Source organism: Tenrec ecaudatus, chromosome 4 (genome assembly GCF_050624435.1).
Source record: "Tenrec ecaudatus isolate mTenEca1 chromosome 4, mTenEca1.hap1, whole genome shotgun sequence".
In the NCBI taxonomy this organism is placed as follows: domain Eukaryota; kingdom Metazoa; phylum Chordata; class Mammalia; order Afrosoricida; family Tenrecidae; genus Tenrec; species Tenrec ecaudatus.
The window spans coordinates 139,607,812-139,620,286 of NC_134533.1; positions in this window are offsets into that span (position 1 = coordinate 139,607,812).

The following is a 12,475-nucleotide window of genomic DNA, read 5'->3' on the forward strand; positions in this document are numbered from 1 at the left end:
TACTATTATTATGTTATTGGTCATTTCCAGAAGAACAACATATATGCTCTCCATTTGTTGTAGAAGAAACAAGGTGCCCACAAAATCCTTACCAGGCTTATCAGTCCTGCATCTAACGTAGCGCCCAGTCTCTCAGCCTCCGTCCATGCTGTTCCCCTCTAACATGCTGACTTCTCGGCTGTCTGCCCCAGGACCTGGGGATGTTCCTTCTTCCATAGAGCCAACCTGGTTCCCCAAGCCCTGGTAGCTGACCCTAGAGTGGTAGGACTTGGCTTTTCTCCCCCCATGTCATGTAAGGAAGTCCTCAGATGGGAGAGCCGATTTATTTGCCTCATATGATCAGGTCAGGCCAGTGCGACCCTCGGTCAGTTTTCATAGAGTGAATTTGTTGTCTGCTTTGGTGCCCAGAGAGAAACTTTCAAAGCCTGGCCTTATTAAGATGAAAGACTCCCTCTATTCTGATTTTCCTGAAAGGGAAGAAAAAAATCAAAGAAATGAACTCTGAAACAGCTTCAGTTTTATATAGAACATATTATTTCTGAGCTAAATGATTTTTTTTTTCTGAAGGAAAATTTAGAAATTGTGGCTCCTAGAGGAATTAAGGGAAGGGAAATGAAGTCATGCCCAGATTCACAGCATCTGAGGAACTCTGTTTTAGAACCTATTTGCTCACTTCCATAGCTTGGTGTGAAAATCCAAGCTTCTAGGCTCAGTGCATCTTTGCAGGCACATGGTCTCCCTTGGGCTTCTCCCCAAATTGTGTGTATGTTTCTTTCTTTCTTTTTCTTTTTTCTATATTCAGTCAATTATTTGCCTTGGACGCTATTAGCTTTAAAAAATAATTTTATTAGGGACTCATACAACTCCTATTACAATCTATACATACATCAATAGTGTAAAGCACATTGGTACATTCGTTGCCCTCATCATTCTCAAAATATTTGCTTTCCATCTAAACTCCTGGCATCAGCTCCTCATTTTTCCCCTCCCTCCCCCCTCTTCCCTCCCTCATGAACCCTTGATAATTTATAAATTATTATTTTGTCATATCTTGCTCTGTCCCACGTCTCCCTTCCCCCACTTTTCTGTTGTCTGTCCCCCAAGGAGGAGATCAAATGCAAGTCCTTGAAATAGGTTACCCCTTTCCAAACCACCCTCCCTATGCCCTCCCAGTATCGCCACTCACTCCACTGGTCCTGAGGGGATCATCTGCCCTGGATTCCCTGTGTTTCCAGTTCCCATCTGTACCAGTGTACCTCCTCTGATCTAGTCAGACTTGCAAGATAGGATTCGAATTGTGTACATCCTCTGATCTAGTCAGACTTGCAAGATAGGATTCAGATCATGACAGTGGGGGTGGGGTGGGGTGAGGAAGCATTTAGGAAATAGAGGAAAGTTGTATTTTTCATCATTGCTATATTGCACCCTGACTGGTCACCTCCCCAAGACCCTTCTGTAAGGGGATGTCCAGTGGCCTACAAATGAACTTTGGGTCTCTACTCCACACTCCCCTGCTCATTCACTATGGTAAGATTTTTGTTCTGATGATGCCTGATACCTGATCCCTTGACACCTTGTGATCGCACAGGCTGGTGTGCTTCTTCCATGTGGGCTTTGTTGCTTCTGAGCCAGATGGCCGCTTGTTTACCTTCAAGCCTTTAAGACCCCAGATGCTATATCTTTTGATAGCCAGGCACCATCAGCTTTCTTCACCACATTTAGTTGTTCACCCACTTTGTCTTCAGCGGTTGTGTCGGCAAGGTGAGCATCATAGAATGCCAATGTAATAGACAAAAAGTGTTCTTGCATTGAGGGAGTACATGAATGTCCCTCTGCTACCTTAATACTAGCCTTATAAATATATGCACATAGATCTATTTCCCCATCCTCATGTATAAATATATTTGCATATGTACATGTCTTCTCTGCAGGTCTGTCTAAATAAGACAGGCTGGATGAACAATTGGAGGAGAAAACAACAGGACCGATAGTTCCATGGGGACATGGGAGACGGGGAGGTGGGGGGAAAGGTAGTGGTGTTAATAAACCCAGGAACAAGGGAACAACAAGAGATCCAAATAGGTGCTGAGGAGGGTGTGGGAGAGCTGGTTGGGCATGATCAAGGGCAATGTAACTAAGAGGAATTGCTGAAAACCTGGTGGGGACTGAGCATGATAGTGGGACAGGAGGGAAGTCAAAGGAAATAGAGCAAAGAGCTGGGAGGCAGAGTGCTATTAGCTTTTACACAGTCTCATTCTTCCCATGCTTTGCTGGCGCAGAAGCCTCTGATTATAAACATAAATGGTCTTGAATATCATTTGGAAACCCAGGGGCAGAAAAATGTCCCACCCACCCCTTCTACCACATCAGTCCTTCCCCTCCACACCCGCATCTCATGTCACAGATATTACGGTGTCTTCTCCATACCAGTCTTCTTAGTCTTCTCATCCTCAGAGGCTCAGTGAAGGTCTTAGTTGGTCAGGGAGTTCTCCTGAGCTCAGGAACGAGGAGGAGGTCCAGCAGCAGTGAACACAGACTGTGTGTGTGTGTGTATGTGTGTGTGTGTGTGTGTGTGTGTCTATGCCTGTACGTGTTGATATGTGTGCTTCTGTGAGTCTGAGTGGGTATAGTGTAAATATGGAAATGGGGCCACACAGCAGTGAACCATGTAGAGGATTGGGGGCAAGAGTGATTTCACCACCCTGGATTTGTATTAGCATCTTGTTTTCTGTATCAGCGGTTAGACCAGTCTCTGGAGAACTCCCTTCCTTTTCCTGGAGCAATTTGCCTCAATCCAGCCACCCTTCCGTCTCTGAGCAGACATATCCTGAGTGGAACCTGTGTTGGTTTTTGTCTTAGTTACCCAGTGGTGCGAGGACAGAAAGACCACAAGTGGATCGCTTGAACGAACCAGGATTTATATTCTCACAGGTTGGGAGGCTGGAAGTAGACATTCAGGGTGCCAGCTCGAGGGGAATGCTTTCTCTCTGTGTCAGCTCTGGGGGAAATGCTTATCTGTGTTCAGAGGGCTGCCTGGGCTCTCTGAGTTGAAATTGGAGATCCTTTGAGATCTCGTTATGGCTAGACACCTATCTTCTCCCATCTCTGCTTGCCTACCTGCTTGTTTAATCTTTTAAATCATAGGAGAGATTGATTTAAGGCACACCATATGATAATACTTTTATTAACATAGAAAGGAAAACTCATCCCCAAATGAAAATATTACCACAGGCGTGAATCTGCTGCCAGCTAGTCAAGTCCAACTCCCAGTGACTGTATGAAACGGAGTGGAAATGCCCAGAGGGTTTCTCTGTTAGGTTTGGTCCTCTAGAGAAGCCAGTGACTCCTGTATGTGTTGTTTATAGAGAGAAATTTGTATGAAGATGTGGCTTACACAGTTGTAGAAATAGGTAACTCCAGGCCAGTACAACTCAAGCTTCTCCGGATTCATGGAAGATGATAAACAGGAGCAGAATGATGAAGCAGAGGCAGCAGGGGGCACAAACTGGTGGACACAGAGAGCTGAAGTCTGTCTAACGGATCCACCGTTCATAGTCCACTGATGGCTCCTAGAATCAGCAGATGATTCAACAAGAGATCGAAGACTCAGATGCAAGATCCAGCTCTGGAAGAAGGTTAAGGACCAACGAGGCATCCATTCTGCTTGGTCTCTCTCTTACACCAGAAATCACGTGTCTCTACGGAGGTGTCATCAGACTGAGACACAATTGTTAGATTGAGCTCTGGCCCCACCCTTTCCCAGGAGAGTCTAGTTGCTACAAGCCCTAACCATCATAGTTTCTAAGACTGTACATCTTTTGAAAACATACTATCGCATCTTTCTTTTAAAGGTCCTCTGTTGGGTTTCAACCAGCCACCTTTCAGTTAGCAGCTGAGCGCTTTAATTACTGTGCCACCAGGAGTCAGAGTGGAAGGTGTGGGCTTTTCAACACATTGTGGGTCAGGCACAATTCCATCCATAATATTCTTATTTGTTCTTTGGAGGGCTGCAACTGTTGAAATGATGTAAACATTCCTCCCCAAACCCCACTTCTTATTATAACTAACAAACAATCAAACAAACCAAACCCACTGGCATGTTGTTGATTCTGACTCACGGTGACTCGGCACAGGGTTTCCAAGACTGTAAATCTCCACAGGAGGGGCAGCCTGTCTCCTGCCGTAGGAGCAGTTGGTGGGACTGAAGTGCCGAGCTTGGGGCTAGCAGCTCCTATCAAGCCCAGGGTTGAGAAGCCACCAGGGTTCCTTCTGCTTCTTAAAGCAAAGGGGGAGCTGTGAACTCGGAGTTCAGCAGCTGGAATCGATGGACATTCTCTGAGTGTTTGTGCTGAGTTTCATATTTCTCCCTGCCTCTCTCCTCTTTGACGAGCTGTCATTATGGGAGATTTCCCTCTGTCCCACACTTTATTAAATTCCTGCCCATTATTTTTTTTAAGATTAGTTTGTTCATTAGCGGTTCCACTGGCAGTCAGTTCACATGTCACACATTTCAGTCGTGAACCACATTCATATGATGTGACAACCATCACCACAGTCAGCTCCAGGACAAGGCTTCTTCCTTGTACTCATTGTGATTGGCTCCCCCTTTCCTGCCAGTCTCCCCTGCCTGGCCCCTTTGAATCTTTAATCCTGTGTTTGTTTCTGTAGGTTTACCTAATCTGGGCTCCATACACAGAAAATTATACAAAGTCAAGACCGAATACAAACCAATATAAATAACAACAATGCTAGAGTGAAACCAGAAAAGCCTCAATAAATAACAAATCAGAAAATATTAAAAACTGCATCAATTAGACATTAGATCAAGAGGGAGATCAATGACCAGGTGTCATCTTGGGGCCTGACCACAGTTGCTTTCTACTCTTTCTTCAACACTTCCCTCGAGCCCTCCTACAGCCAATCAAACCGCACCAAACTCACTGACATTGAGCTCATTTCCACTCTGGTCCTATCCCATTGGTCTGAGAAAGCGTGATTCAGCAGAACCGCCCAGAGGCCTTTAGAAAACACATCTGCTTGTCCAGGCCCTGCCCCAAAGATCTGCGGCGGGACAACATCTGTGTACTATCAAAGCTCCACTGCAGACTCTTCAGGGTTTGGGACTCACTGCTTTAGAAGCAGAGTCACCTATTCAAGTTCCTAATTGCTTTCCACTTCTACTTCTGGGGTTTTTGTGGTTAGGAAGCCGTCTGAAGAGGGGAACTAGCTTCATGCCGCTCTGGTCTGCCCCGTAGAGCCTAGTCACATTTGGGACACTCCGTATCATTTTAGAAAAATCACAGTCACATCCACTGTTGACTCCTGAGCTTGTGTCCCCAGCCCAGGCCCATCCTTTGAGTCTAGTCTTGTATTATCGTACTGATTATTAAGCTGTTGTTTATTAGGCCTAAACTGTTCTTTCTGTACCTGATTTGCGATGTTGGGGCTGGGCCTTTGCATTTCGCTGACATTCAGCTCCATCAGCTCTAGCCAATGGAGGGCTGTGGAGGAACACTGGAACCCTGGGAGACTGGATGGGGAAAAGGTACTTCTTTATATTCAAGGTATCCGGGTAGCACCATTGCCATGTGGCTAACATTGTCCATCTGTCCTTGGCAGGAGCAACTGAATTCAGTAGCAGTTGTTGCTTTTGGTCTCAAACTTTCCTCCTGTACTCTTAGAACAGTCAGGGGATTAAAATAATTTAAGCACCAGCTGGCTGCCCTAATGACTGTTTTAAGTATAACAAATACCTAAAAGGTAGTTTATTATTTCATATAGTTAATGCTTAAATAAGAAAAATAAAAGAGGTACATAAAATGAGCGGGTTTTAAGAAAGAGTTTTAACAAATTTTAAATCGTTTTAATTAATATTAATAAAAATATCAAATAATACCTGACAAATAACAATACAAACTGTTAAGATATAACCATATTGCTTCTTGATGGGCGTCCTCACTTGCAATAGTCTTTGCTTTGACCTGAGCATCCTGAGCTGTGTGATTGATTCAGAACCATGTCTTCACTGAAGGAGTAGCAACCCGTTCCTTTAGAGGTAGACTAATTAGGCAGTAGTCATTGTGTCTGATATACTGGGAGCAGGCAACTTCTCTTCTCTGAGCTTATTATGTCCACCTTTGAAGACCCCTCTCTGCTCCTGCTGCACTTAGAGCACCTGTTCTGACAACATTTTTAGCTCTTTGAACACTCTCAGGAACTGCATCATTCATGCACGATACTTGGGAATTTGGGGCAGAACGCAAAGCTGGAATGAATGACAGCATGTCTCCCTCTGGCTGTCTGGCCATTTCTCCTTTACATCATATGTTTGTTGACTGAAGTAACAATGCAAGAGTGAAAATGCAGTATTTCCTCAGAAGTACCATGATTTTTGTGAAATACATAAATAAATAAGCAGTTTGATGCATTTTTTATACCTATGGACAGAAAGAGCATTACTACAGATGCTTAGACTATGCTGTTATGTAGATAAATGTTAATAAGGATAAGGAATGTAAATTTGTGATTTCCACATCGGGTAGCTGCCCAGCTTCCTACCTTAGAGAGAACCCTGATTACAAGTACCATTTTAACAACCGGTTCGCTGAACAACAAAAAATTAGGTATTGATTATGCCGAACGCATGCAAACTGGCCGAATCCCACAACTGTTTTAGAACTAGCCTCATGGAACCTTCTAAGAGACATGAGCACCAGACAGACAATGATCTCTCCTCAGAGATTGGGATTCTAGAGAGGAGGTTTCTGCTAACCTACTGTGGTAGTTACATAATTTTTGTCAATGTGAAGATATAAAAATGCAAGGGTGGAGTCTAGCATGTCAATCAGGCCACAGCCTGATGGCGTCACTTTGTGAGTGTGACCTTCTCATAAGGAGGGTCCTGGAAACCCACCCCCTCTCTCCTGCTATCAGAGAGCTGCCAGAGCCACCGCCATTGGATTCCCGAGACATTTTACCCATCAGTTGGTGATGTTCTTGCATTCTGCATCATTGCATGTAGCTTTATGAGTCTGAAGAGGGATTTATGGACTAGTATCAAATTTATGGACTAGTATTAGACTTATGAATTTGAGTTGAACTGGGCTGGGATGTTTCCTTGATATGGCCTCTGGATAGAAAGCTCTTTCTTACATATATACATGCTACTGGATTTGTTTCTCTAGTCACCCAGCCTTAACACACCTACTGTCTTCTTTTCAATCCCTCCGCCATTGGTAGTGACAATTGCTGTCTGAATTTGCTGTGTTACCTTGGTGTCTCTTTTCTGTCCTGGTCCTCTAATTTCTATTTAATCAATTGCCAAATTTTAATTCTCTATATTAAAATGACTGCTCAGGTTTATATTTTCCCAACTGAACTCAGACTATTACCATCTCCAACTACGACTGTTGGATTACACTTGGCTGTCCTTCAAGACTCTCACCCGTCGGCTATCTAAGGCAGAGCTCTGCTATTCCCTAAAACTTGTCTGTTCTCTTCTGCCGCAACTCTCTTCCACGCAGCTGTTTAGGCCAGATGTTGGGCACCGTTCTTGATTCCTCACCTACAACTGATCAAAGAGAACTATTCCTTTCATCTCCAGATTGATCTTGAATCCTACCTATAGGTGCTGATAGGCATGCTTTTGTGCCCAGTGATGGAAAACATTCTTCATTTTTCTCTTGCCCTCCGCTTCAACTCATTTTCCATATAAAACCCAAACGATACTTTTAAAATATAAAGATAATAATACTGCCCTGCTTAATCTCCTTCAATACCTTCAATAACTCAGGAAATTTCACACCATCTGCCATGACTTCCAAGCTCTTCCTCCATGTGTTCCAGGCACACTGGCTGTTTCTGCATATTGATTAGGCCAAGCACGCTATGGGCTCAGGACTTTGGTACCTGCTGCACCTTCTGTCTAGAATGCTTTCCTTCTTTGAGCACCACACACTGGCTCTTTCACATTCACCTATTTAAGGAGTCCTTCAAGGATACCCTTCTTTAGACTTGACACCCCAGTGACAAGCCACTTCCCTTCCTAGCACTTCTCATAGTTTTCAGTTTTGTACCTATTTGTTCCTTTACTTTCTTTATCCGATTTTCTTATTAGGCTACAAGATCGAGGGAACACAAATCATGTCTACTTAATTCACCATTGTGTTCCCAGCAACTGGCACAGCCCCCAAGTCTCAGTGCAGATATGCTCAATAGGTGAACAGGTCTAGAAGGTCCATCCAAAAAAAAAAGGGCAAGAAAACTAATGCTTCCACTTAGATAGCAGCAGTACCAATAGATGTTTTCATTTAGACACTGCCTCTCGCCCCACTAACTCTTCTATCAAACAAGGCTGACAGTGTTGTTGAAGTATGCAGCTATACGGAGGGATTACTGCTAAACATAGTAGAATATATTTGTAAAAACCTATTGATTATTATACATGACATAGATATTGGCATATACAGGAACATACAGGCATTTATACACATATACATATACTTTATAAAAATGTACGCTTTTATATCTCAGGGGGGAGACAAACCAGTCAGGGCATGATGTAGCAACGATGAAACATGTAACTTTCCTCTAGTTCTTAAATGCTCCCTCCTCCCCCAATTCTACCTTACAAATGTGGCTAGACCAGAGGGTGTACACTGGTACAGATAAGAACTGGAAATGCAGGGTATCCAGGGTGGATGAACCCTTCAGGATCAGTGGTGAGAGTGGCGATACTGGGAGGTTGGAGGGAGGGTGGGCTGAAAAGGGGGAACTGATTACAAATATCTACATGTGACCTCCCTGGGGGGCGGACAACAGAAAAGTGGGTGAAGGGAGACCTCAGACAGGGAAACATATGGCAAAATAATAATTTATAAATTATCAAGGGTTCATGAGGGAGGGGAAGTGGAGAGGGAGGGGGAAAAATGAGGAGCTGATGCCAGGGGCTTCGGTGGAGCACAAATGTTTTGAGAATGATGAGGGCACTGAATGTACAGATGTGCTTTACACAATTGATGTATGTATGGACTGTGATAGAGTTGTATGAGCCCCTAAATAAAATGATTATTAAAAAATTACCCTTTTAAATAGTATTTTTGTTTGAAACCTGCCTTCACATGCACAGTTAAGCCTGTACAAAATAATGGAAGTGTTTCATAAATAAGAATATAAAATAAAATAAAAACAACAACAACAACAAAAAAGAATATAAAATGTGAAGCCCTTGCCTCTTGGCATATCCTACACATCCGCCAATACTCTCAAGCTGACGCCTCGTCTCTGAACACTTCTCTCTCCTCTGATTGGCACCACTTCCAAGGGATGCAAACTGTTTCCCTTGTAAGCGTTCTTTGGGTTTGGGGAGCAAAAAGTTGTGTGAAGGCATAAAAGCAGAGCTGTAGGGTGGATTGGGTGGTTTCTGAAAAAGATCGGTAAGGCAGCCCTTGTCACCCTCCAGGAATAAGCAGCTACAGTGTCATGACAGGAGGGGACATCCTCAGCACAACTCCATTGGCCTATTCTCACCAGTGTCGTTTTCTGGAAATATACTTTTACTAAGCCCCAATGCCTTTAAGCAAATGACTATCTCGTTAAACCCCCCCAACAGCAGTTTTCATAACCTTATTGGCCTTCTCCCCCTTGAGTTCAACTGGTTCGCCAGATGTCCTCAGAAGCTGCGGTTTTAATCTGGACTTTTATTATTTTTATTTTTGAAGCACCCTTACAAGACTGAGACGTGTATTATGGGGAATGCATGTCTGAAGCCATGAACTGATCACAGAGACAGGTTTGAACAGGCTTATTTGCATGTATGAATACTTTTTGACTTACCCTCATGTGTTACCTCATTTGAATCTGAAAATGATCCTCAGAAACAGAGCAAGGCAAGGAGCATTATTTCCTTTTTATTAAGGATATCTGTTAAATATCACTAATCCAATTGCTTCACTGTAGAGCGAGGCAGCTAACACTGGAGTGAGAGAAGGACTTGCCCAAGGTCAAGTTAGGGTGAAGCAGGCATAAGCCCAGCTCTTTTGCCTCTCCTCTGTTTTCTAACCCCTCTGGGTGTGCTTTGGAGGGGGGACCCTCCTTGTGCATCAGAATCCTGTGGGCTCCCCAGAGAATCCGGTCGACTCTCCTGGTCCCTGAATGCGAGTTTGCGTGTTCTCTAGACAGGCAAGGCCTGGGTGCTGTGACTTACTTAATTCTGGCCCTCCAGTTTGCACCCCAAGTAGGTGTGGTCACTGTCATGCAATATTCCTACAGCTCTATTTTTTTTAAGTTTAATTTCATTTCCATTGATCAGTAGTAAAATCCCTGCTGGTGTGTCATTTAATTCCCTCTCTGCGTTGATGATCATTCTGAAGCATTTTACAGAAATGATTATTTGGTAATACCAAATCTGCTGGTGGATCGCAGGCATCATTTACAGCAATAGAATCCTAATGAAGCTCCCTGGGGTTTCCCTCCTCTTAGCGTGCTGCGCTGGGGGCAAGGCAGCTGGGGGCAAGGCAGCAGCCGCTTCATCTTGGCACGTGACCAGAGGTCCCTCACTGGGGCTTTCTGCTGGGGAAGGGGCCTTTTTGGATGTGATACTGTTACAGGGGGGAGGCGCAGCCGGCTGGCTGGCCTCTCCAATCAGCCCGCGAAACACTCCTAAAAGGAGGGCTTTGGAGGCGGTGGAGGGCAGGGAGAGTCTCCCTTTCCGTGCTGGCTCCTACTCCCACGTGTAGACCTTGACTGTGAGATGGACACAGCGGAGGGGCGGTTGGAGCGTGTTGGGGGGGGGGGGTCCTTCGCTCTACCTTGCAGCGGTGGCCCCGCCTTCCTCCTGATGTGTCATGGGCACCCCACCTCGCCAGGCAGGAAGGAGCGGAAGGTGATGGGGCGCTGTCTCTGGCTGGGGGCACGTGGAGAGAGACTTTCATGAATCAGACTCACACAAACCCGCAAGGCCAGGGTCGAACTGCCCGCCCTAGCCCGGTAGAAACCCCGTGGAAAACCGTGGGTCTGAGACTGTAACTCTTTAGGGGAGTTGGAAGCCTCGTCGTCGGCGTCTTCTGGTACATTTGACCTGCTGACCCTGTGGAATAGCAGCCCCATGGAGATGCGCTAAGCCGACAGAACCTACTAGACTGCAGGGAGGACCTGGGTGCTTGCTGGGAGGATTCGAGAGCTTGGAGCAGACTGGAGGTGGGAGAGGAGGGCTTGTTTTAGTAGGACCTAGGCAAGTAGGGAGGTGTCGTCCCTAAGGACTTCTCCGAGGAAATGGTGGAGTCGAAATTGGAAAGGTAAGTGGGTACTTTTAAAATTATTAGTTGGGATGAACACATATGTCAAAGCATGCTGTAGTTCAATCACTCCGCAGGATTGCACAGTTGCTACCAGTTTCCAAACATCCTTTGTCTATTTGCACTCCTTCCCCCCACCGCCACCTCCGTGTTCCCCTCCCCACAAAACCCTCATTCCACTTGCTGACTCCATCGATTCACCAGACCTGGTCGACATACACCAAAAATGAAACAAAAACATATGCTACTCCTTCAAGAAAGTGGCCCCCAGTGCCATAACGCTCCCTAGACCCCCCTTACTATATACAATCAAAAACCAAATTGAACAAAGCAACCCACAAATACATAAGATTTGGAAACCAGATCAGGTCCAGCATACATCCTAGGGGGAATCTGTTCAAGTCAGCCTTCTGCCTTTGACCTTCTATACTCCAATCACCAATGTTTAGTGACCTCTTTCCTCCCATCCCTCGATTGTGGATAGGGGGAGTGCCCCAGAGGCCTATTTCTTACACAGTTCCCCCACTGAAACTTGAGCTCCCGCTGTCGTTCACAGCCTTCTGCAAATCAGATTTTCAGACTTTAGGCTCTGATACTCATCTCTCCCTTCAACTTAAGCTTATATGCTTCACAATCCTCCAGTGACTGATGATGGTGTGCTTCTTCCATGTGGACTTCGGTGACATCTCACTTAGATGGCTGCTTTGTTCTGAGACAAGCCTTTAAGACCCCAGATGCTATTTCATCTGCTAGCTGGGCACCATCTAATTTCTTCACCATATTTTGCTATAGCACCCAGCTCCTCCATCTTCCTTTCCTGAGGGCGAGTGTTGAGCAGGGCCATGATGTTAGTACTAATTGTTCTTAAGTTGGAGCTGGTACCTTTAAAACAGAAATGGGATAGGGTTTAGGAAAGGGTCATTCTAGACAAAGAAGGCCCAGTCAGATTAAGAAATCTTGGGGCTTCGTATTAGCTGAGGACCAGTCTGTTCCGCAAGGATGGAGTGGACACTTGATGCTGCCCTTCTTTCATGCCTTGCCCACCATCTCTCCTCTGCCCCGAGGCACAGGAGTGAGGAGAGGGCGATCTTCAACCTCAGAGCTCAGAAGAAGACTTCAGAGAATGGGGCAAAGTTGTGAGAAGGCAACGTCGGAAGGCACTAGTTAGAAGGAGCATTCTA